Below are 23,742 nucleotides of genomic sequence, written 5' to 3'. Positions count from 1 at the left end.
TTCGGAAACCCGTATGCCCCTTGCAATAAATAACATTTTATAATGGAAATGACTTGCCGAACGAATCCAATCGACGACGGGCAGAAAACACGATGCCGCGCGCGTCGTTCGTCGCTGTAGTGCCAATGATCGAGTTGTGGGAGAGTGTGTGTCTAAAGCGATACAACCGCCGTCGTCGTGCCGTCGTCCGTCGTGGTCCTAAGGCTAACCACGAGACGAAATTCCTGCTCAGCACGTGGAAAATGTGAAACTTTTAATTAAAACTGTCTTCCCCGCTTAGCCTTCTGGTTTGTGGGCGAGTTTGTTGCTGCCAATAATGCATACTGTGAATGCTGGTAGACGTGGACAGAGAAGCGAACCCAATCATCTCCGGGCCTTGCGGTCATTTTGAAATAGGACACCTCTTGTATCGACCGGACAAACACTGGATGACGTTATCAGTTGTGAATGGTGCTGGAGAAATGCCGACTGAAGCAGTGCGTTTGGGATATTGCCAATGTGTATGCGGTGTTGATTCGTTTTCGGACGTTCCTTGTACATACACTGACATATATATAAGGAACACTAATCTGCAGCGCACCAGAAGTGTTTGTGCGGCAACGAATGTATACATTTTATTTATTTAGTACATATTACATCAAACTCAAGAAAAAACTGAATCAACAAAATTTCTCCATAATACACGGTTCGTGGCTGCCGTTCTCCATCCTCGGTCACGCCCGATGCTCGCCAAGTCACGCTCCACCTGATGCGCCCATCGTGCTCTCTGCGCTCCTCGCCTTCTTGTGCCAACCGGATCTGTCGCGAACACCAACTTTACAGGGTTGTTGTTTGGAATTCTTGCAACATGTCCTGCCCATCGTATACTTCCGGCAAGACTTCCGGCTTTGGCCACCTTCTGGATGCTGGTTTCACCGTAAAGTGCAGCGAGCTCGTGGTTCATCCTTCTCCGCCACACACCCTTCTCCTGCATACCGTCGAAGGTCGTCCTTATCAGGCGTCTCTCAAAAACTCCGATTGCTTGTAGGTTCTCCTCGAGCATGATCCATGTCTCGTGTCCGTAGAGGACGACCGGTCTTATTAGTGTTTTATACATGGTGCATTTGGTGCGTGGGTGAATCTTTTTAAACCGTAGGCTCTTCTGGAGCCCGTAGTAGGCCCGATTTCCGCTGATGATGCGCCTTCGAATTTCACGACTCACATTGTTGTTAGCCGTCAGTAAGGATCCGAGGTAGACGAATTCCTCCACCACCTCGAAGGTATCTCCGTCTATAGACGGTACGATAGCTATCGTAGCATTACTGCCCAGAAGGATCCGGCCGTGTTCGGTTCCGCTTACCAGCATGTAGGGCCTTTTACCATTTGGGCAGGTGTACCTATTTTAAGCACTTGCCGCTATAACTAAGTCAATTTCAAACCTATCAATTTCAATTTTTGTATAGAGTTAGATACTGTACGTACCTAACTATATACATAACTTTAAATCAATTGGAATGAAATTGACTTAGTTATAGCGACAAGTGCCCAAAATAGATACACCTGCCCAAATGGTACAAGATCCTTCTTTGTTTTTGAGGCATTCACAAACAGTCCTCCGCGAGATTCGAATAAACGGGAAACCCTTACGCAGTTTTGCACATCGTCCATCGCTGCTTTAATCAGTCAAGTCAGCTTCCCAGGAAAACCGTGTTCGTTCATGGTTTTCCATAGCTTTGCGCATCCGATACTGTCGTATGCTGCTTTAAAGTTGATGAACAGGTGATGCGTTGGGACATAGAATTCACGGCATTTCTGGGGGATTTGACGTACGGCGAGGATCTAGTCCGTTGTCGACCGACCGTTGATGAAGTCGACTTGATAACTTCCCACGAACTCATTCGATTTAGATGACAGACGACGGAAGATGATCTTGGATAGCACTTTGTAGGCAGAATTCAAAATAGTGATCGCTCTGAAGTTTTCACATTCCAAATGGTCGCCTTTCTTGTGAATAGGGCAGATTATCCATTCCTTCCACTCCTTCGGTAGCTGTTCGGTTTCCTAGATCCTGACTATCAGCCAATGCAGACAGGTGGCCAACTTTTCTGGGCCCATCTTGATGAGTTCAGCTGCGATACCATCCTTACAAGCTGCTTTGTTGGCTTTGAGTTGATGATTGGCATCCTTAACTTCCCTCAGCGTGAGTGTTGGTTCATTTCTGTCTTCTGCTGGACTGGCATCGTCGGTCCCTCCGTTGCCGTGGTTTCCCGTGCATACGTTCTCCACACCATTCAGGTGCTAATCAAAGTGCTGCTTCCACCTTTCGACCACCTCACGTCCGCCCGTCAAGAGGCCTCCGTCCTTATCCCTGCATAGTTCGGCTCGCGGCACTAAGCCGTTGCGGGATGCGTTGAGCTCTGGTAGAACTTCTGTGTTTCTTGGTACGTCACTGCAGTTCCATTTCTTCGCACTCCACTTCTTCCAGGCGGCGCTTTTTCGACCAAAAGAGGCTGGTCTGCTGTTCCCGTTTCTGTTTTTAACGCTCCACGTTCTGTCAGGTTCCTTGCGGCAGCATGTAGGACCATGCTGCGTTCTTCTCCTCCAAAATCGCTCTGCATTCCTCGTCGAAAATTCGTTTAGTCGACTCCTTTCCACGATAGTGCTCTCGGCTGCGTCGTTGATGGCTGCTTTGTCTATTCTTCAGCAGTCTCCTAGAGGGGCCGGGCTACATAGAGCTCGCCCTCGTCTGGCAGCACGACCTCGAGATTCTGCGCGTATGCTGAGGCGACATCCGGTTGTTTAAGTCGCTCTAGGTTGTACCGTGGCGGTCACCGGTACCGTACATTATTGATGACGGAAAGTTTTGGGGCGCAGTTTGACAACCACCAAATAGTGGTCGGAGTCGAAGTTAGCGCCACGATAGGTCCTTCCGTCGATAATGTCGGAGAATTGCCGTCCATCAATCAGAACGTGGTCGATTTGCGATTCCGTCTCACCACAGCAGGTATGGCAACATAGGAGGCCGTGTTGGAAAAGGTGCTACGAATGGTCATGTTTATGGAAGCGGCGATATGATTGAGTCGTAGGCCGTTTTCGATCGTCTGCTGGTTGGCGCTGAACTTTACAATTTGACGGTCTGAATTCCTTCTCCTGGCCTACCTGAGCGTTTAGGTCTCCTATGATGATCTTGACGTCGTGGCCTGGGCAACGGCTGTACTCGCACTCGAGCTACGCGTAAATTGCGTATTTGTCAACATCAGTGCTTCCGAAGTGAGGTTGAAGATTGAAGATTCGGCCCTTGATCCTAAACCAGCATATTCTTTCGTCGATCGGCCACCAACCGATCACGCGCCTCTGTATGTCATCATCACGATAAAAGATGTTCCCAGCGCAAGTGTGTTGCCGCCACTTTGGTAGATGGTATCATTATCCCTAAACGTTCCCACCATGGATCCTGTCCAACACACCTGCAGCGCTACGATGCTTAACCCGCGATCCTTTAGTAGATCGGCGAGTATGCGAGAGCTCCCAATGAAGTTGAGAGATCAGCAGTTCCACGTACCGATTTTCCAACCGCAAGTCCTTTTTGTTCACTGAGGTCGTTGCCATTGGTCTCGGTTCGTCTTTTGCTTTCCTCCAGTCTCTACTCGCCTAGATTTTTTTCCAAAAGACTATGAAACGCATAGCAAATTCAAGATAATAATAAGAGGTAAAAGAAGTTCGAAGATTTTTTTGAATTCTGCCTATCAGTCGGTCGTTTCCACAATTATTTTTTTTTTTAATTTCAATTTTTAAAAATATAAAATTTTTGGGCCCTACAAGTTCTTTAGGGTGTCCCAAGTTGATTTTCAAAAAAAAAAATGATGAATTAAACAATAAATGGCATAAAATCCAACTTGATCGCCAAAGGTAACTCTACCCGGGTAGACGTGAATATCATAATCATATCTTGGAACGATCAAATTTTGATGTCATATTTTAATATAATATTGATGAGATAATCAAAAAGTTGCCAAATAGCTGCCTAATATCTCATCGTGATATGATTTTTTAGAGAAAGACGTGTGTTCAGTAACAGGGTTGGTTTATTAAAAACAAGTTTTTCAGTAGTTGATCGGGTCTAAACAACATCTTGGTAACCAGGGTGGTGACTAGTCAACTGCTCCTACGATTCTACTCTTCACCCCCTCTCAGTTGAATGTCTCCAATCCAATCTTAGTCCGCAATGTACTTAGAGTTGGGGCTGGTAGGGGCTTGGTTAGGATGTCCGCACAGAACAGATGTGTATCTTCGAACAAATGTGAAGTTTCGAGGTGGAAGTTGTGAAATTGTTACTTGGAAAACTAGATTGGAATGAATTTCCATGGGAAAATAAAAAATCATCAAAGCGTGCTACGCCGCCTCCCTATGCTCGCTGCAGGCTAAAGCTTGACTTCCACCACCAGGTTCGCTAGTGTTGAGCTATCAAACGGGCAGTGCTTTTCGTGACGAAGATTCACCCCCGTGATGTCCGCCTCTTGCTGTTGAGTTGGCACGTACACAAGCTTTACCTTTCCTTCTGCTACAGCTTCTCTGATAAAGTGGAACTTGACGTCAATGTGCTTCACGCGTTTAGTTTCCTCCTTTTCCGCCATGGCAATGGCCCCTTGATTGTCCTCGTGTATTGGAACCGGGTACAAGTTGGATTCTCCCAAGTTTGTCAATAGTCCGCTAAGCCAGATTGTTTCGCTAATTGAACTGCTCATTGCAATATATTCAGCCTCCGTCGATGACATTGCCACTGTGCCCTGCTTCTTGGATGACCATAGGACAGTACAGCCGAAAGCCTTGATCAGGAATCCAGATACACATTTGCGATCCAGCTCGTCACTAGCATAGTCAGCATCAACGAAAACTTTGATTGGTGGTTCATGCGGGTTTCTCTTGAATGTCAGCTTCATATCCTTGGTAGCTTGAAGGTATCGCAGTACTCGCTTTGCATGTTTCCAGTGATCCTCTCCTGCAGCATCCTGGAATCTTGCTAAGTAGCCCACAATGTAGCACAGGTCCACTCTTGATCCCAGCATCAGGTACATCAAGCTCCCAACAAGTTCACGATACGGATAGCTGCATCCTCCAGTCGCTGGCCGTAACTGCAACTTTGTTTCAGCAGGCGTACTAGCTGGTTTACAATTCTCCATTCCGAAACGTGACAGGATTTTCCGAATAAATGCTTCTTGAGATAGATACATGCCGCCCTCATCTCGTTCAATCTTGATGCCCAGAAAATGATGGAGTTCATTCATATGTCATCTCGAATTCTTCTCTAAGTCGCTTCTTGATACTTTCTACGGCTCGTAAATCAGCCGCAACCACGAGTAAATCGTCCACGTAGATCACGATGAATGCTATGTTCCTTCCTTGTCCACGAACGTATACGCAATAGTCGTGGCGAGAGCGAACGAAACCCATGTTGAGGAGAACTTCGTTGAATCGACCATTCCAGCAGCGAGGGGATTGCTTGAGACCGTAGAGGGACTTCTTCAACAAGCACACCAGGGACGGCTGACCTTTTACCCCCTCTGGAACACGCATGTACACGTTTTCTTGAAGAACGCCATTGAGGAACGCCGTCTTAACGTCCATTTGGTGAACCTTCATATCTCGATGGGTCGCAACAGCCAGAATCGTCCGAATCGTTCAAAGTTTTGCTACAGGGGCGAATGTCTCTTCATAATCAACATGCTTCCGCTGCAGGTATCCTTTGGCAACCAAACGGGCCTTGTAGCGCTCAGGATTCCCGTCAGCATCCGTTTTCAATGTAAACACCCATTTGCTCGGAATCGGTTTTACTGCATCTGGGCATTTTACCATCGTCCAGGTTTGATTCTTCTCCAGAGACTTCAGTTCGTCATCGATTGCCTTCCTCCATTCCGTCTCGTGCGGGTGTCCGTCAACCTCCGCGTAGCATGTAGGTACCTGTTGGAATTCATCAGCAGCAGAGAGGGCTCTATAAGGGGCAATGAAATCAGCAAACCAACCTGGAGTCTTGCGCTCCCGACCACTGGACCTCGGAACAATCTCCTCACAGCTGTTCCCATTTGATTGTGGTGGGAGCGCCGATGCACCTTCTTCACTGATATCTTCATCAGCAGGCTCGTACTCGTCTTCAGATTCGCAAGTTTCTGGTATAGCGTTTCCAGGCTCGACTGCTTCGCGCTCTTCGTCGTTGGTCTCAACAGGGATGGGAATGACTTCTGGGATGACTAACTTCGCAAATTCCTCTTTCTCCGGTGTCTTGAATGGGAATCTTGATTCGTCAAACTTCACATCGCGCGCTAGGAACATTTTTCGTTTTTCCAGATCCCACAAGCGGTAACCAGTCAGGGCATAACCAAGCATCACGCTACGTTGACCAGAGGCATCCAACTTGCTTCTCTTCTGCTTCGGAATCCACGCAAATGAAAGACATCCAAATATTCGCAGCTTACCAACATCCGGTTTTTCGCCATGCCAGAGCTCAGCGGGTGTAACACTTCCTCTCAGAGCTTCCGTTGGGCTTCGGTTCGTCACGTAGACTGCATTCAACACTGCTTCTCCCCACATCGATTTCGGTGCGCCAGATTCCTTCAACATCGCTCTCATCTTCTCCGCAAGCGTTCGGTTGAATCTTTCTGCCACTCCGTTGTGTTGAGGGGTGTAGCCAACAGTCGATTCCACTTGAATTCCCTGCTTCGTGTAATACTCGTGCTGCTCGTTTGAAAAATATTCTCTTCCTAGGTCGCATCTCAGGTTTGCAATTTTCGATCCAAACTTGGCCGTCGCCATAGCTTCATAGACCTTGAAGTACTCGAAGACTTGACATTTTCGTTTCATCAGGTAGACAACAGCAAAATGGGTGTAGTCGTCGATGAACGACACAAAGTACTGATATCCATCCGCTGTCCTCGGTGTTATCTGGCCACAGACATCCGTATGAACACGCTCCAACGGTCTTGTTGTTCTTGGTCGACTCTTGTTGAACGGTAACCGGATCATTTTACTCTCAGCACAGCACTCACAAAGTCCGCCTTCGCCATTCACTTCGCCAAGTCCATCAACCATCTCGTTCTGTTTCAGCCGTTGAACATTATTGAAGCTTAAATGTCCGAACCGCTTGTGCCATAGCTTCAGATCTTCACTGCCTTTTGCAACCATTGCCGAATCGTACGTCACACAGCTCATCTTCAGATAATACAAACTTCCACGTAGCTTTGCCACAGCTATGGTTTCTCCGTCCTTGGACAATATTGCTCGATCGGGCTTGAAATCTACCTTCACACCAGCCTTCATCAAACGCGATAACGACAGCAAGTTGAACTTGAGATTCTTCACAAAAAGCACATTCCCCAGAGACAACGTCAAGCCGCTTCCATTTACAGCAACCTTTCCTTTCACCGTTCCTTCTTTGGTAGCAGTTAGCTTCTCACCTTCTTTCGCACTTTCGATCACTAAGGGCTCGCCGAACTCGCATAAATCTTGAAAATAATCTTCATTATACGCCATATGCCGACTTGCTCCCGAATCCAGGATCCATTCAATGAACGATTCTGCCTTGTGATCCTTTCTTTCTTCCTGAGACAGAACCAGCGCAATTTCTCTATCCACAGGAACGGTCGCGACTTGAGCCTTACCATGTCGATTCTTCATCTTCGGACAGGAGAATTTCTTGTGTCCCACTTCGCCGCATACGAAGCATTTTCCTTGAAACTTGTTTTTCTCCTTGCTTCTCACCGGCTTCGCTGCAAACGCTGATCCTGATCCATCCGAAACACCATCCACAAAGGAACCGCTCTCTCTTCCCGATCGCTTCTGTTCTTCAGCCAATAATCGTGCCTTCACAGTGTCCAGCTTCAGCTGATCGTCTCCAAGATTCTCCATAGCGGTAGTCACGACATCATAGGACGACGGCAGTGAAATGAACAGCTGACTTACGGCATCCAACTCCGAAACAGTAGCTCCAGCACCTTTTAACTGGCGGATCAGCTCATCAAAGCGGCGGAAATGGTCCATTAACGGTGTTCCTTCTACCATCTTCAATGTTGCCAGAGATCTTCGAATGTAGGTTTGCGTTGCAAAGCCCTTCTTCGCAAACGTATTCGCCAGGGAATTCCACATCTCCTTCGCAGTATCCTTGTCGCGCACATACTCCAGATGCGAATCAGCAATGTACGCCACCAGAAGAGCCTTTGCTTTTTCGTCCTTTTCGCGGAACGCTGCCAGCTGCGCTTCATCCATGGGTACATCCTTCGTGAGCATCTCCTTCACGCCGTGGGCAGACATCTGCGTTTCTACTCGGAATCTCCATACGTCGTATCCCTCTCCGGCAAATTGAACAATTCCAACTTTCGCTGCACTCGACATCCTTCTTTCTTCTCCAACGAACTTTACGATCTTGAAATGATTCGGTTTATCGTCAGTGGCCTAACGCAACTGGGCTCACAACCTTTAGAGAAAGACGTGTGTTCAGTAACAGGGTTGGTTTATTAAAAACAAGTTTTTCAGTAGTTGATCGGGTCTAAACAACATCTTGGTAACCAGGGTGGTGACTAGTCAACTGCTCCTACGATTCTACTCTTCAGATTTCAAAATTAGTTCTTAATTTGATCTTTGGAAAGCCTAGTGCAACTCGCTGTATATGTACATGTTGAAATTTCCCAACATTGCGCATAAAAACTATTTTAAGTTTTCAACTTGCATAATGCGCCGTTCCCATAGTTCCCATAGTTCCCATAAGGTAATGCTTCAGGAGTATTTTACAAACAAGCACTGGGACAAAAAGGAAGTAGAAGTGGCCTTCATTTACAATAAGCGGGTTTATGGATGCTTCGATTGAACCAAAAAAAAAAACAAAGTAATCGGCACAAAAAATGCATATAATCGATATTTGCTTTTCTTTAAAAAAGGCATAAAAGTTTCTTCAACGAAATTATGCAGGAGGCGTGGATATTATGATTCCTTGCCTTATTTGGGGCTGTTGGAATAAAACTTTGGAAAACTTTGTAGCAAGAAATTGAGAAAACAATAACACAGTTACCCAAAGTTTTGCTTAAACACCATTAGGTTAGGCAAGGAATCATAATAGCCAGGCTTTTTGCGTCATTTCGTTGCAGAGATTGAGAATTTACCTTCTCACCATACAAAAAATCAGCTCATTACTACAATCTAGTACTTCACTGATTGCGTCCTATTGGTGGAAATTCATCCTGTTTTAGGCGCAAAATAAACCAAACATGTTTCTACACATGTCGTTTTTAAAGTTTGGATCACTAGCTTTGTTAACAATTCAGAGAAAAAGCATAAAATGTGAAATCATCTACAGTAGACGTTCGATTGGTGCAAACGCTTTAACTGCAATGCTTTTTAACTGCAAGTCCGCTAAGTGCAACAATTTTGCAGTTATCGCACCGCTATCCGTCGAAATAAAATGTCAACAGCGATGCGATGTTTTTCGCATGCACTTTTGATGCAGTGCGATGTTTTCCGAATGCACTTTCGCTGCATTTTGCAACAACTGACAGCTCTTTGACGCCTGTCAGTTGTTGCAGTTATCGAATTTTATTCGGTAAGTGAAAAGTAAACATGTTGCAGTTATCGAACGTCTACTGTATTAGGAAAATATGCAATTTCTAATTGAGTCTTAAATCATTTTTAATTTTCATACTATCACGTCAGTTTGCAAATTTTGGGTGGAAACTGTATTAATATTCTGCAATAGAACATTTATCATTGGGAAATCTGAAAAATACTGCTCAAGATCAAAATTAGCTCTTCACATTTCCATCTGCAACATCCAGAAATCGAAAGATCTGAAAATTACTTCTCAAGATCAAAATAAGTTCTTTCACACATTCATCTATAACATCCGAAAATTGTAAGATCTGAAAACTACTATTCAAGATCATAATTAGTTCTTTCACACACTCATCCAAAACATGGCGGGACCAAACCAACACAACTACCATGAGTGGTGCAGTGGTAATGTCACTGCTCATAAATCACAAGGTCATAAGTTCGATTCTGGTCGCGGCCATTTTTTTTTACTCTTATCCATCTGTCAGATTATTTTATGATATTGGTTAGATGTGCTACAGCCCAGATCTCCCCAGATATTAGTCTGATCTTATAACATCAAAATGAGATATTATTATGTTCTTCCCCATACTAATTTTTAATCTTATTTTTGATCTTTTATCTCTTATGTCAAACAAACCAATAGCTAATTATGATCTTGAGTACTTCACTGAGGAATATCAAATGATGATATTGTTTTGATTTTTACTTCTACTCGGGTAATATGTATTTTGAGAGATATCTGTACGTACAAAATGGCTAAACCGAGACATCATCGCGGCATCCCAGAGAATACACATTGTCGACTTCACTGTAGCTTCGATGGTGGTGGAGGAAGACAAAGTCAGCGACAGTATCAACAACGTCAGAGAAGAGACATGCTAAATGGTTCATTTTGATGTGACTGATGCCACGAGAATGTGACAAGTTGTACTTTTTCTTGGTCGTGACACAATCGAGAAATAGAGATTTCAGTGCAATTTGGTGCATTGAATGGTTGAAACGGGTTACCTATGTTTGTCAACTCGAGCTCTAAATTAGTTGATGGCTGTTTAGAAAGGTGTGTGCAACTAGAAAAGCCATTCAATTAGTTGGAATAACAATCAATAGCAGTAGGTTTCACGTAGGTTCTGAACGGTGTAGAATGCCAGCATACATACCCCGTCCAAACAAATCCAAATCGTGCAACGAACGAACAAGCCCGTATCAAATTTTGTGGAAACAGGTGCCGCTTCGCATCAGTATAAGCTGGGAAAATGAAACGCCATGTGTGGTTGTGTGCTCAGCTAGCGGGAGGAAAACAACACCATACATCGCACATGCAATGAAACTTTTTCGCATAGGAGAAAACGAGTCAAAACGGACCGATGCGAGGAAATAGTACAGCTGTGGTAGACTTTTTCTATTGGGATGCAAGGTTTATTCGCAATTTAGCATCTTTGGAGAAATTTCGGAGACCAGCCAAGGGCTGAAAGACTCGTTAATAAAGACAATAACAATATAATAAGGAAATTTCAGAGAGGTACAAGAGGTTGATGCGTATCAATCGGAAACGTGTAAAAATTTCAATGTGAATAACGTTACTTTGCAAGATTACGGCAGTAATAATAGAACTACTGCCTCAGTTACGTTTTTCTGCGCATTGGTAAGCTACCATATTGTAATTAGCATCTACGATTTAAACGGTTACGCAGACTTTTAACATGGGAAAATGAGGTTTGTTTTTTGCCCGACGTTTCGACACCGCTGTCATCTTCAGGAGTAAAATTTTTTTCGAAAAATTCATTACCCCCGAAGATGACACAAAACCCCAGTGTAGAAACGACGGGCAAATAATAAACCTCGTTTTCCCATATTAAAAGACATCGTAGCCGTTTAAATCGAAGATTCAAATCCTCAGTCGATCTTCCAGAAGATAATTAGGATCTTTCTTCCAGCTACAATTAATTCAACAAATTGAGTGTGGCCCACTTGGCCGGAAGGTGTACATGTAGCAGTTGTGAGTATAGTTGGCTTCATTAGCAGTTTTTGCTAAATTGGTTTAAAGCATCGCTAATATAATATTTTAAAACTAAAAATATCACTTTGGAAAGTAATATTTAGTAAATGGAGACGCATGGTTGTTATTGTTTAATTCGCAATGGTGGTTCCATTCAGTACAACTATCCCCTACAGCAAGGAGATTGCAAACAGCTATCGGACAGCGATATGCAAAGTAGTATCCGAATCATCCATCTTCAACGGGGGCTTTGACAAACATATTGACCGGTCAGTAGTGACGGCATGGAAAACAACAGACGGCATACCGAATACGCATAAATATTCGTCGATGTATGCACTCACATGTGTATAAGCATAAGTATTCATACGGCGCACAGTTGCCGTATTGTTTTGAGGTAAACAGTTTCTACATGATATTTCTTGTTGACGTCAGATTTGGTTTTCCTGTGATGAAAAATTGAGGCATGGGGGAGGAAACTGCTGGTAGGTATCTATAGAGTCACGTCGTCGTCGTGCACGAGGGAGTGTCTTGTTTGTGGCAACAAGGAAAAACGATATTGGTCAGTGGAGCTGTGCTGTGTGTAGTCAGTAAAAGCGAAAACAAAACAAACAAAAATATGGATGCTCATTTGTGGGAGTATTTTTCGGGCATGTTTTTCTTTTCGTCAACCATCAACATGTTATTTTGGATGGATAAAGTTGAATACACATGCATTTTGGAATGGTTCTGGGATTGTAAGGCTCTTTAATTCTATAGGAATAAATGAAAAATAAAAACATTATAACGGCTTCTGCCGATCAACTTGACTTTTCTCGGATTTTACATTAAAAGCTTTACTTAATGAATGGTCTTTAAGATATTCAAAATACTAGAGTCAGGTAATAAGCGAAACAATCAAAGATCTTCCGAAAAAACGCCTGGAAGATTGCCACAAAGAGTTTAAGGGAAAAAGGATGGCAACTGGTTTTTATTTTGATGACTGTTGAAAGTTATAATGGAAATGCTTGAAAAGTTTGTGGATGATATTTTGAAATAATTAAAAAAAAACCCAGATTAATTCACCTAGTGGTGATAGTGCCTTTCTCGTCGAATATTTATGTACTCATAAACTTTTCTTCGACGTTAGCCAAAATGTTCCTGAATCCTGAAAACACTTTACACTAGCAACAATTTTAACAAAGCCATCATCGATTTTCGAGGCTTATTGATGATACATATTCCGATGTTATGTTCAACAACAAAACAGAGCAGAAAAAGATCAGACCTCTCAGTTGACTGCTTGACCACCTTAACCATAGTCGTGTATTGGGGTCATTGTGACCCTATTCCATCCACTACGGCAGCGAGGTGAGCGTCAGCTAATGCTTGAAGAAGGTTAACTTTATTCACAATCACAGATCACTTTGTGATCTTCGCCAATGTTTATTTCAGCACACTTTAGGCTATATTTTATTATCATTGGTAACACGATTCATGTAAAATTTGATCTTCCTACGAGGAAAATGCAGAAAATGTAAATTTTCCCAAATTGTGAGCAGTAATTTTAGAAGCATAAGGAGATTTTAGATTGAAAAACTGTATCCAGCTTTTTACGCTGTAGTGAGGGGTGATTCATTTTTGACGGGTCTTGCCGACAGCCCTTGCAGCATCACAGTAACCGAAAATTTCAGTTCACTGCTTTACATTTGTCAAATGTTTTCATATGGTGTTACCATTGCTACCATCACAACAAATATTGAAGGGATTGCTCCAGAAGAAATGGTCAACAGATTCTCGAATGGATCTCATGGAGGATTGTTCGTAATAAATTGTTCAAAGATTCCCCAAAAGCAATTTCTGACGGATACTCTGACAGAGGAAGATTCTCCAAAATTAATTGTTGGAGGATTTCCTGGTTCATTCGTAGTGGGAGGAATTGCCAGAGGACTTACGGAAGGAGCTACACTGTCGGAGGAAATGATAAACTGAGGATTTTCGATTCCTCCAGCGCTTAACTACAGTGATTTGAACCAACCCCTCCACCCCAACTCCAAAGTCGTGCGCGCTGGCTGTAGTACATAACAAGCGGGCACGACATTGGGGCTGAGGGGGCTAATGCGCTGTACTTACGCGCATGTCCTCCAACAGTTCCTTTTGGGAATTCCTCCCGAAACTCCCACCGGAGATCCTCCAGATCTTTCAGGAATGCCCACCGGGGATTGCTGTATTAGGTCGCACCGAGGGGGGGGGGATTCCGGTGGGAATTCCTGGAGCAGTCCTATACGGACGGCGTGGTGAAACACTCCTGAGTTGGAGGGAAATTTCAGGTTTTGGAAGGGAACCTGGTCGATTGGGAAGCGAAGGTGTCCGCATAGTGATCCCGATGAACAAATCATGCCAGGCAGGCAATGTCAGGCAGCTGAGGGTCCTTCGTGTTACTCCGCCCGGTCGGTGAAACCACTTCACGAGGGCCAAATGAAGGTTACGACGACGGTCCAGCTGCAGATCAGCACTAAGTAGCATCATCAGGGCCCCATCCGACACCATACATGAGTTACCCGTAATTACGGTTGTAGTAGGGCATAAATTGTGTCGTGTAGACGATAGGAGTCTCCTTATAAAACCCGTCAATCGCAATTCACTTTTTTCTCCCTTCTTACGAAGCCTCGGCGGAAAATGCCGACTCTGAGCGGGCTGGTGGTCCTGGATGAGCGGCTGGTGGTAAATCCTGATTACAATTCCTCGGTGTCAACTGATTCTGCAGCTAAAGGAGGCGGACAACGATCATAAACCTAAAAAGAAATCAATTTTAAATCATAACAAATGTTTCCACTAGCTGAAAATTTTTGACAACTCAGGAGCGATGAACTGAAATTTTCGGCTACTGTGTTGCTGCATGGGCTGTCGGCAAGATCTGTCAAAAATGCATTACCCCTCATCAAGCGTAAAAAGCTGGATAGGGTTGACGCGATTAAATTATATTTTTATATAAAACGTTGATCCATCCTACTATACATTTACACCGCAGGAATCTGAAATGGTGTGGTTTGAAGAGATCGCTTTGGTCACGATTTCGTTCTCTCACATATATGAAGACTTTGATCATTTCTTCATTTATAATCTTACCCAACGTTTACATGCTATCAAAAACAACAACAACAACCACAATTTGATTTATCGCTTTGACATTTATTTTGTTAACCTTTATTATTCCGCTATTTGATGTGCATCTTGCATGGGTTTGGTTAAATTTTACGTTTGACTACTTCCGGCGGGACACCTGGAACTGATACCGGTTGTCTCAAATATGGTCTTAGACTATGTTTTTGTCAACTGTTCATCACGTGACCTGAAAAGCCGGAAATTGATGTGATTTGAGGCTATTTTCTTGCTAACCGTTCGGCAAATTTTAGAAAATGCCGCGATTTTATGTATCGCATGCATGGTTTTGGTTCACTTCTATCAAATCACACCCATAACCGATTCCGAACTACTGTGGCCTAAGACTATTTTCTTGTTGACTGTTCATCAGATTATCAAAAACGCCACTATGGTTTAGTTCCTTTCTATATTTTACCACTTCCGACGCGTTACTCGTCTTGTCACCAGTTCTGGAACACTACCGGTTCTCCAAAATATGGTCTGAGATTATTTGTTGGTTAACCGTTTATCTTGTTACTGAATAAGTCATCGATATGTCGCATGTATTGGTTCTCTTTTACATTTGATCATTTCTGGCGGCACACCCGTAATCAGTTCCGTAACACACTGATAGGGCTTGCGCCTATTTTCTTGCAACTTTTCATCATGTTACCTAAAAAGCCGTGATTTGAGGTATCGCATGCATGGGTTTGGAGTCACTTCCGGCCTGGAACCGGTTGCGATACAGTACCGATAGTCTCTAAAATAGTCTGAGCCTATTTGCTTGCTAAAGTTTATTAGGTTATCAAAAAAGCCATGGCTTTGGTTCAATTTTATATTTAGCCGCTTTCGGAGGGAACTAGTTTCGGCACTACTGACAGTCCATAATGTGGCCTTAGCCTACTTCCTCAATAACCGGTCATCAGGTTGTCGAAAAAGCCGTGATTTGATTTGCCGCATGCAAGAGTTTTGTCACCTTTTAAATACGGCCACTTCCAGCGGAACACCCGGAATCGGTTCTGAAACACTACCGGTTCATATAAGGTCTGAGACTTTTTCTTGCTAACTGTTCATCAGGTTATCGAAAATGCCGTAGTTTGATGTGCCGCATGCATGGGTTTGGATCACTTTTATATATGACCACTTTCAGCGGGACATCCGGAACCGGTTCTGATACACTGCCGGTTCAGATATGGTCTGAGTCTTTTTTATGCCAACCTTTCATTGGGTTATCAAAAAAGTCGCGCTTTGATATATCGCATGCATGGATTTGGTTCACTTTTATATTTGGCCACTTCCTGCGGGACTCCCGGAACCGGTTCCGGAACACTACCGGTTCATATATGGTCTGAGACTGTTTTCTTGCTCACTGTTTATCAGGTTATCCAAAATACCGAAATTTGATGTGTCGCATGCATGGATTTGGTTCACTTTTATATGTGGCCACTTCCGGCGGGACTCCCGGAACCGGTTCCGGAACACAACCGGTTCAGATATGGTCTGAGACTGTTTTCTTGCTGACTGTTCATCAGGTTATCCAAAATGCCGAAATTTGATGTGTCGCATGCATGGATTTGGTTCACTTCTATATTTGGCCACTTCCGGCGGGACTCCCGGAACCGGTTCCGGAACACTACCGGATCAGATATGGTCTGAGACTGTTTTCTTGCTGATTGTTCATCAGGTTATCCAAAATGCCGCAATTTGATGTGTCGCATGCATGGATTTGGTTCACTTTCATATTTGGCCACTTCCGGTGGAACTCCGGGAACCGGTTTCGGAACACTACCGGTTCAGATATGGTCTGAGACTGTTTTCTTGCTGACTGTTCATCGGGTTATCCAAAATGCCGCAGTTTGATGTGTCGCATGCATGTGTTTGTTACATTTTTATGTATGGCCCCTTCCAAGGGTACTGGTCCGGAACACCTAAATGGCCATATCTCCGGAACGGCTGAACCGATCCGAACCATTTTCAATAGGAAACAATGGGACCAGATTCCGCGTCGAATGAACCGTCGGTCATTGAAATCGGATGAGGTTTACTGCCAAAAAGTGATGTGAGTTTTTTTGTACACACACATACAGACACACACACACGCACACACATACACACACACATACACACACACAGACATCACCTCAATTCGTCGAGCTGAGTCGATTGGTATATATGATTTGACCCTCCGGGCCTTCTATCAAAAAGTCATTTTTGGAGTGAACATATAGCCTTTCCAGTACACTTAGTGTACGAGAAAGGCAAAAACTAAGAAAAAATTTGAAAGAAACGTGGGAAGAGAATGATATCTCTAGTATGCAGCATTTTTGAACTCGGAAAGATGATAAACATTTTGAGTGTAAATCATGTCGTAACTAAACCATTCGAACTCCCATATCAAAATTATTGTCAATATCTAGCATCTCGTGAACTTAGGGTGTTTAAACCGACTTTTAATCAACAAATTGAAACGGCTTTCAACCATTTATTAAGATATGAACGCCGTCATCCACAGATGCCAGATATGCAGATTTGTCTGTATTATACAGATTTTTGACCTTCTGTGCAGACGAGATACAGAGTACAGAAAAATACAGATTTTTAAAATGTGAAACAAATTTCTCGAAACAGCATAAAATTTGAAGTTATTTTCAATAAATTTAATGAGAGCTTTCTAAACTGCGGCTTAAATTTTAAAGAATTTATGAACATTTGTACATTATCACACATGTTTTAGAAAAATAAATACCAGTAAAAATTTAAAACCGTCAAAAAGTAGTATATTTTTGTAAGTTTCTATTGGAATCTTGGACTCTCTGTGTCTGCTATACCCTCAAATACGGTGATACAGAAACATCTGTATTGATACAGATTTTTTACAAAATAACTTCGCATTACTGCCGTCATCACCCAGCGACTTTACAGACTGCATGAACCCTAACACTAGTTTGAAACATTTAGGGCTTTACCGGTAATTTTCAAACTTTTTTTTATGCTTAAAACTTGTTCGAACACTAGCGAATACTTTCTTATTTGTCATTTCATTACTTATTTTTAAAACTTATTCTTCCATGCTCGTTAAGTAGATAAAAATCTATAAAGCCATAAATGTTTCAGTTATAAATATTATCGCCTGGAGCGGGAATCGAACTCTTACCGTCCCAGACAACCAATTTGCACATATAATGAAGTTTATGTTCTTGTTATACGTACTTTTATGCGGTAAAATAACATCGCATAAGATGCAGTAAATGTGCCATATGCGTACAAAAGTGGAGGCGCTGTACGTGCATTAATGGAAAAATAATAACGCTATATGACTTCTGGCGATATCTTATGCGATGCACGGTGTGCACTCTTGCGACGTAATATAGCATCTTATACGACTTAATGATATTCTAAAAAAAAAACAATTGTTGTCACCTCAGTATCGAACTAAGAACCTTTGGATTTTCGAGCCAAACTTTACACTTAACACCAAACACCACTTAAGAAACACACTGATTATCTGTCATGGCATTCTAACTCACCTCAGTGTTCGTTATAATGTAATGTACTTGATTTTCCTGCGCGGTACGTGTTTAACAAGCTATCTGAAGCTCAAAATGACGAAGCGTGATTTCCCGCACATTTATCACTACCTCTCTCTTGCTAGCACCACCCATTTTTAATTATCAGGTCAACAAAACAAAAATGATGACTTTATAACTTGTTTTGTAACCATAATGATGACTGTTAACTTTCTTGTAACTTTTGGCACTCCAGCAGCACCTCTTTCATTGTTATCACATATCACATCGCAAAATAGCAACGTTAACGAGTCTAGCTTATGCGAGTTTGTATGCACATTTTAACGAGTTTATTTTTACTTTTATGTGATTTAGTTTATGCATCAATGCGAGTTTAATTGACAAAATGAGAAAAGTACCAAGCGAAGTCGTATAATCATTGCAGTGCACTATAATGCGAATTCAATTGACACTTTGCGAGTCCGCCGAACTCTTTTTCGAAAAACATCAGAATATCGTCTACTACGATGTAGTTATACATTATACAGCCACGGGCTGAAAGTCTCTTTAATAAAGATAATAAAAAAAATAATTAAAAAAAATGATTTTACCAGATAAATAGCAAAAGGCTCAAAAAATAACATCATATGCGATGAAAATTTTCCGTCAGCCGTATATATATGCGATAGTGAGTAAAAATAGTACTTTATACGATGCACAGCGTACATTCTTATGCGATATCTGGTTGTCTGGGGTATATTATGCGGCAATTAGATGATTTGTGGCTCTAACCGTACGACCACGAGGCTCCACAGCATTCCTAGCATATTTTGTGTCATACCTCAATAATAAACCTATATCATATAAATACGATGACCTAGCTCCAGTCAAAGCTCGCAGTAATGAAGACAGATGAATGGTGTTACTATCAATGCTTACAAATGTGAAGGTTTTCAGTTCAATGCCAGGTCCGAGCTCCACTCGCAGCGCTTTTTATTGCTAGCTCACGTTTTAATTTACCCTTTGTAGTATACTATAGCTAATCCGGAATTCACCGATTTTTCACAAACACACGTAGCAACTAATCGAGCACAAACCCCAAACGAAAAGGCAAAGGTTCACTCCGAACTGGATTTAAAGTAGCCTCGTAGCACAAATCTCCCAGCGGGAAACATCGGAAACTATGCAAATGAGTTTTCGCCGTCGCCGTCGTCGTCGGATCACGCCCGGCGCCTTTCAATATCGTCGATGAATAATGCCCAATTCCGACACCGTCCGATGTGGGTTCCTTTGGGTAGGTATTTATAGGCTTACCCTTTCGCTATCTGTCTCTCTATTGATGAAATTACGCGCCGGGCACGGACACGCTGGGCATGGGTTGTGTTAGGCCAGTACCCTACGATTTTATTCTCGAAACTCACCTTTGGGGTGGGATCCGGAGAAAAGATGGAAAGAGGAATCATTAGTAGGCAGGTCCATGAGTCTAGTAAGTATACGTTGTAAAGTCTATGGTAGGTCACCTGCCTGAATGTACGTATACTTAAGGCAGCAATAAAACCGATTGCAAGGGGGTGTTTTATCGGCATTACACGTGTAGTAGGGAGAATCATTAAATCGATTACACTAGTTTACAGCATTTTTGAACTCGGTAAGCTGATGATCATTTTTGGTGTAGAATCATGCCCGGAGTTCGAAAACGTGAAGGAAAAAAATAACAGTAGAGCGAAAAATTTTTCGACTTTCCATACAAGGCTGACGATTTGAAATCGATTTTTGTTCTATTTTTATGCAACGTCGCTCACTTCACACATCTCATTCTTCGTAATCAATGCTCCGATTGAGCTGAATTTTTTACTGTAACTCGCAGACATATAATATGTCAAATAAACGTTGAGAAAGAATTTTTAGATTGTTTTTTTCATATTAAAAAAAATACATTTCTTCATATATTTTTGGAAATTTGTCTAAAATTTAAGGAGATCGTCCCTAAAACTCTCCAATATCTTAAATTTCATCAATCTGACGCAAAACTTGTATTCAGATGATCGAATGGTATTGTATTCAGCTTTTAATTTATGGAAAAAGATTTGAAATTAGTTGAACAAAACGCAAGATATTTGAATTTCAGTAAATTCCATATTTTTAAAAGTTGTAAAACTCGATATTGAGCTAAAACTCAAAAACTGCTCTACTTAAATTTTTTTGAAGCACGGTTTCGAAATCAGTGCTAAATTGTACTTCAAAAATTTTGGTCGTTGACAGAAGTTCACGACTTTCGTTTTATTTTGTAAACTAGTGTTATTGCAGAACGATTGATTGGTTGTGGTTGTGGTACCCTGCACGAAGTGGATGTTCCAGGAAGCGACTCAAACAGCAACACGAATAAATGATTGACTTGTCTAGCCTTCACCATATCGTCGAGCGCCGTCGTCGTCGTAATGTCTGCTAATAGGAAACCACTAATTTCTTTCGCCACCGGCGATTACATTGAAATCGTATATCCATTACTGATTCTGGTTTTATTGGTAGCAAGGTATTTCATTGATAGAATGTTTAGAAGACTAAAGTATTGATTATTATATCAAAAACTAACATCTAGGGTGGATCAAAGACTCGATTTTACTCCATACTGCTTATTCGATTTATAATCAGATTTCATACCTCCTCTTTGAGCTTATTTAGTTGAAAATTAAGACTTAACAAGCCGTACAATCGACCGTGGTGTTTTCGTGTCGTAGAGGGTTAGTATAACTCCTTGAAACCTAGGAAATGCTACAACTTTACCAAAGAGCGCATTCAATTTGGACGTTTTTTAATTAATAATTATATAGGGTATGTGTTCCATCAGTAATCTCATGCTCCCATATTCATCCTATTCGAAAGCAAGCGATTACGGCACCGCTTGATTCCATTCTTTTTGTTTTCATGCATGCTCACTTCTAAAAAAATTCAAAAATATGAAACAAAATAATCGTCACCTTCAATCCATTGTTTTTTGTAGGATGAAAATGTGAGCCACATGCTTATAAGCTTATAAGCTTATAATAAGGGAGCCAATACCCTACTTTTATCCATCTTGAGAAACTTCAACAATAAGCATTTCGAAAATCGCGGAAAAATATACCGTTTTTGACTCCATATTTTTCAATTCATTCGTTTTTTATGCATTGGATTTCGTGAATCATTTTCTTTTGCATTAATAAGTGTAATATTCATCGTGAATCTAGGTTATTATAATGCCATAAAATTTTAATTTTTCATATACCTTACCCTTCGATTACCAAAAATTATTTTTATGAATTTCAAACCAAGCAAAAGAAAACAATTTTCGATGTCAAAAAGAAATTCAAAGGTCTAGTTTACTCAACCATACTTGAGTTACAGCAAATACAGAATATGATAAAAATGTGTGGGACCTTGTAAAATGTTATTCGAGATATTGTTTTTACTGTTTTACTGTTTTATCAAAAAGGATCAACTATTGCTCAGATATGTTAATTTTCAGACCGTCCCGAATAAAACTTAACAAGGTCCATTTTTGCACAAATTCAACTTTTTTGAATTCGTTGTTTCTTAAAAACTATTCGAGGCAAGAAAAAAAATACGAAATTCTCCACTCCCAAATACACTGGAAACTTTGGGATAAGCTTACATACAAAGAGTTTCATAAAAGTTTCACCTAAAGCATGTTCAAAGTTTTATGTTTATTCTTCAACCAATTAACCTAATTTACAGCTCTTTTGTCCACTAGGGCACTGCGTGGGCGATTCCAATTGGCAGCTGCACTTACACTTCGCACAGCGCCTAAATGTATTCTATTCTAATTATACTATTCATATCGAACTGGTAGCCTTTGCACTGCTCTAACTTTCTACCCTGTCCATGGTAGAATGATGAGCACGAGGATGTTGATGTGTGGTTTTTGTTCCTTTTCCAATCCGATTGAGGGGTCCATTATGAGTTTCCATTAGCCGATATCCAAGTTCCCGGGTCCGTTAGAGCATATGCTCAGAAGGGGTAGAGCAGCCGACGAAAAATTGCAAGTGCCGGGGCTGGAATCGAACCCATGACCATCCGCTTATGAAGTGAATGTGTAGCCACTACGCTACGGGCCCCGGCATGATGTTCAAAGTTACCTTGATTTATTATCTTAAAAAGGCTTAAAAAATGACATGTTTTTAAGGGGTGACCCCATTGATCGGGAATGTACATATAAAATATTTACAAAATTCCTGACTGCTACAACCATTTAACACCAATCAAACCTTTTTTCTATTATAGACTCCTTAAATTAATCAAACTTACTGTTTCTTTATAATACTGTGTGATGTCATACTTTCCAAAGGAAATACATATCTCAAAATGAAGTTCAATGTGTACTTATGTCATTCAATGATCATATACCACATTGAAACTACTTAAAACAAACGTGAAAAGACATCCTACAATCCGTCTCAATTAGCAAATATCTACGGCACTACCTGCCTGGAGGAACTACCGCGACAAATTGAATTACTACTATCACAATCATCCTTCAGGCCATCAATCTTATTCCTATATGTACGTTTTTCACCGCTTCATATGGCGCAATGCAACTAGTCACCTCGCTGCTCTACGACTGGTGACGGTGAGTGCTGGCGCTGGTGCTGCTGCGGAACTCGCTCATAGAAAAGAAAGACTATGTCCTATTTATAGCGCAAATGAAGTGCCATTATCTCGTGTATGCTGCCTTTGAGCTATTAAACTATCGTCACACGGCCTGCCATTTGCCGTCGCCGTTTTTGGTCCTCGTCGTCGTCGTCTTCGTCAACATCATCATCATCGACATCGTCACGGGTACAGGTGTAACTTATATATCGAAAGGTACACATAAATACCATTGAGTTACCATTACCCAATGGATGTGGTATGTAGTACCATGAAGCAATGACAACATATATCCTTCGCTTGTGGTTCCTGTACAGTGGTTATCAACTTATGAAACACAAGTTCACATTTATAAAAGTACAAATTCACCGTCATATGTGACTATAATATAAGTTTTGTTTAATATTAGTCTAATTTTACTTATGTGATATTCTATTAAGATTTTTTGTTGCTTATTTCGATGTTTTTGAATTCGTAATTTACTGGTTGAAAACTCCTTCAACCAGATGAAAGCTAAACGTATCTCTTCAACAGTTTCCATCACGGGCACCATTGGATAGCACTCTTCCGTTGCCATCAGCCACGCTTTCCAGCCCTTTATACGAGCCATGAGTTAAGTTGAAAGTTCACTTGACTCCGACTGCTGGTGGTGGTGCACCACAACCTTCGTGTGCTTAGGCTGCTGCTGGCTGGGCCCATTATGATAAGATTTTAATCAAAAATTTAAATTCCAAGCTCTGACGTTGTTGCCGGTCTACTGCAGACCGAAAACACGAAAAAGAACACATAAATAGAAGGAAAATGCAAATAAGCTCCCTTATTGGATGTTCTTGAGAAGTGAGGAAAATTGAAAAAAGGGCCGTCTGAGAAGAGGACGAAGCGCGTGAGCGTTTCACC

The 23,742-nt window shown here is 41.9% G+C and overlaps 1 protein-coding gene across 11 annotated transcripts in view; it reads left to right on the top strand.

The window, feature by feature from the left end:
- The window catches only part of LOC109398038 (potassium voltage-gated channel protein Shab), a 382,157-nt gene that overhangs the window by 145,563 nt on the left and 212,852 nt on the right, over positions 1-23,742 (top strand). The gene's annotated exons all lie outside the window — the stretch shown is intronic.

This window comes from Aedes albopictus, chromosome 2 (assembly GCF_035046485.1).
Source record: "Aedes albopictus strain Foshan chromosome 2, AalbF5, whole genome shotgun sequence".
NCBI classification, from domain to species: domain Eukaryota; kingdom Metazoa; phylum Arthropoda; class Insecta; order Diptera; family Culicidae; genus Aedes; species Aedes albopictus.
This window is presented reverse-complemented; position numbering and strand designations above follow the sequence as displayed.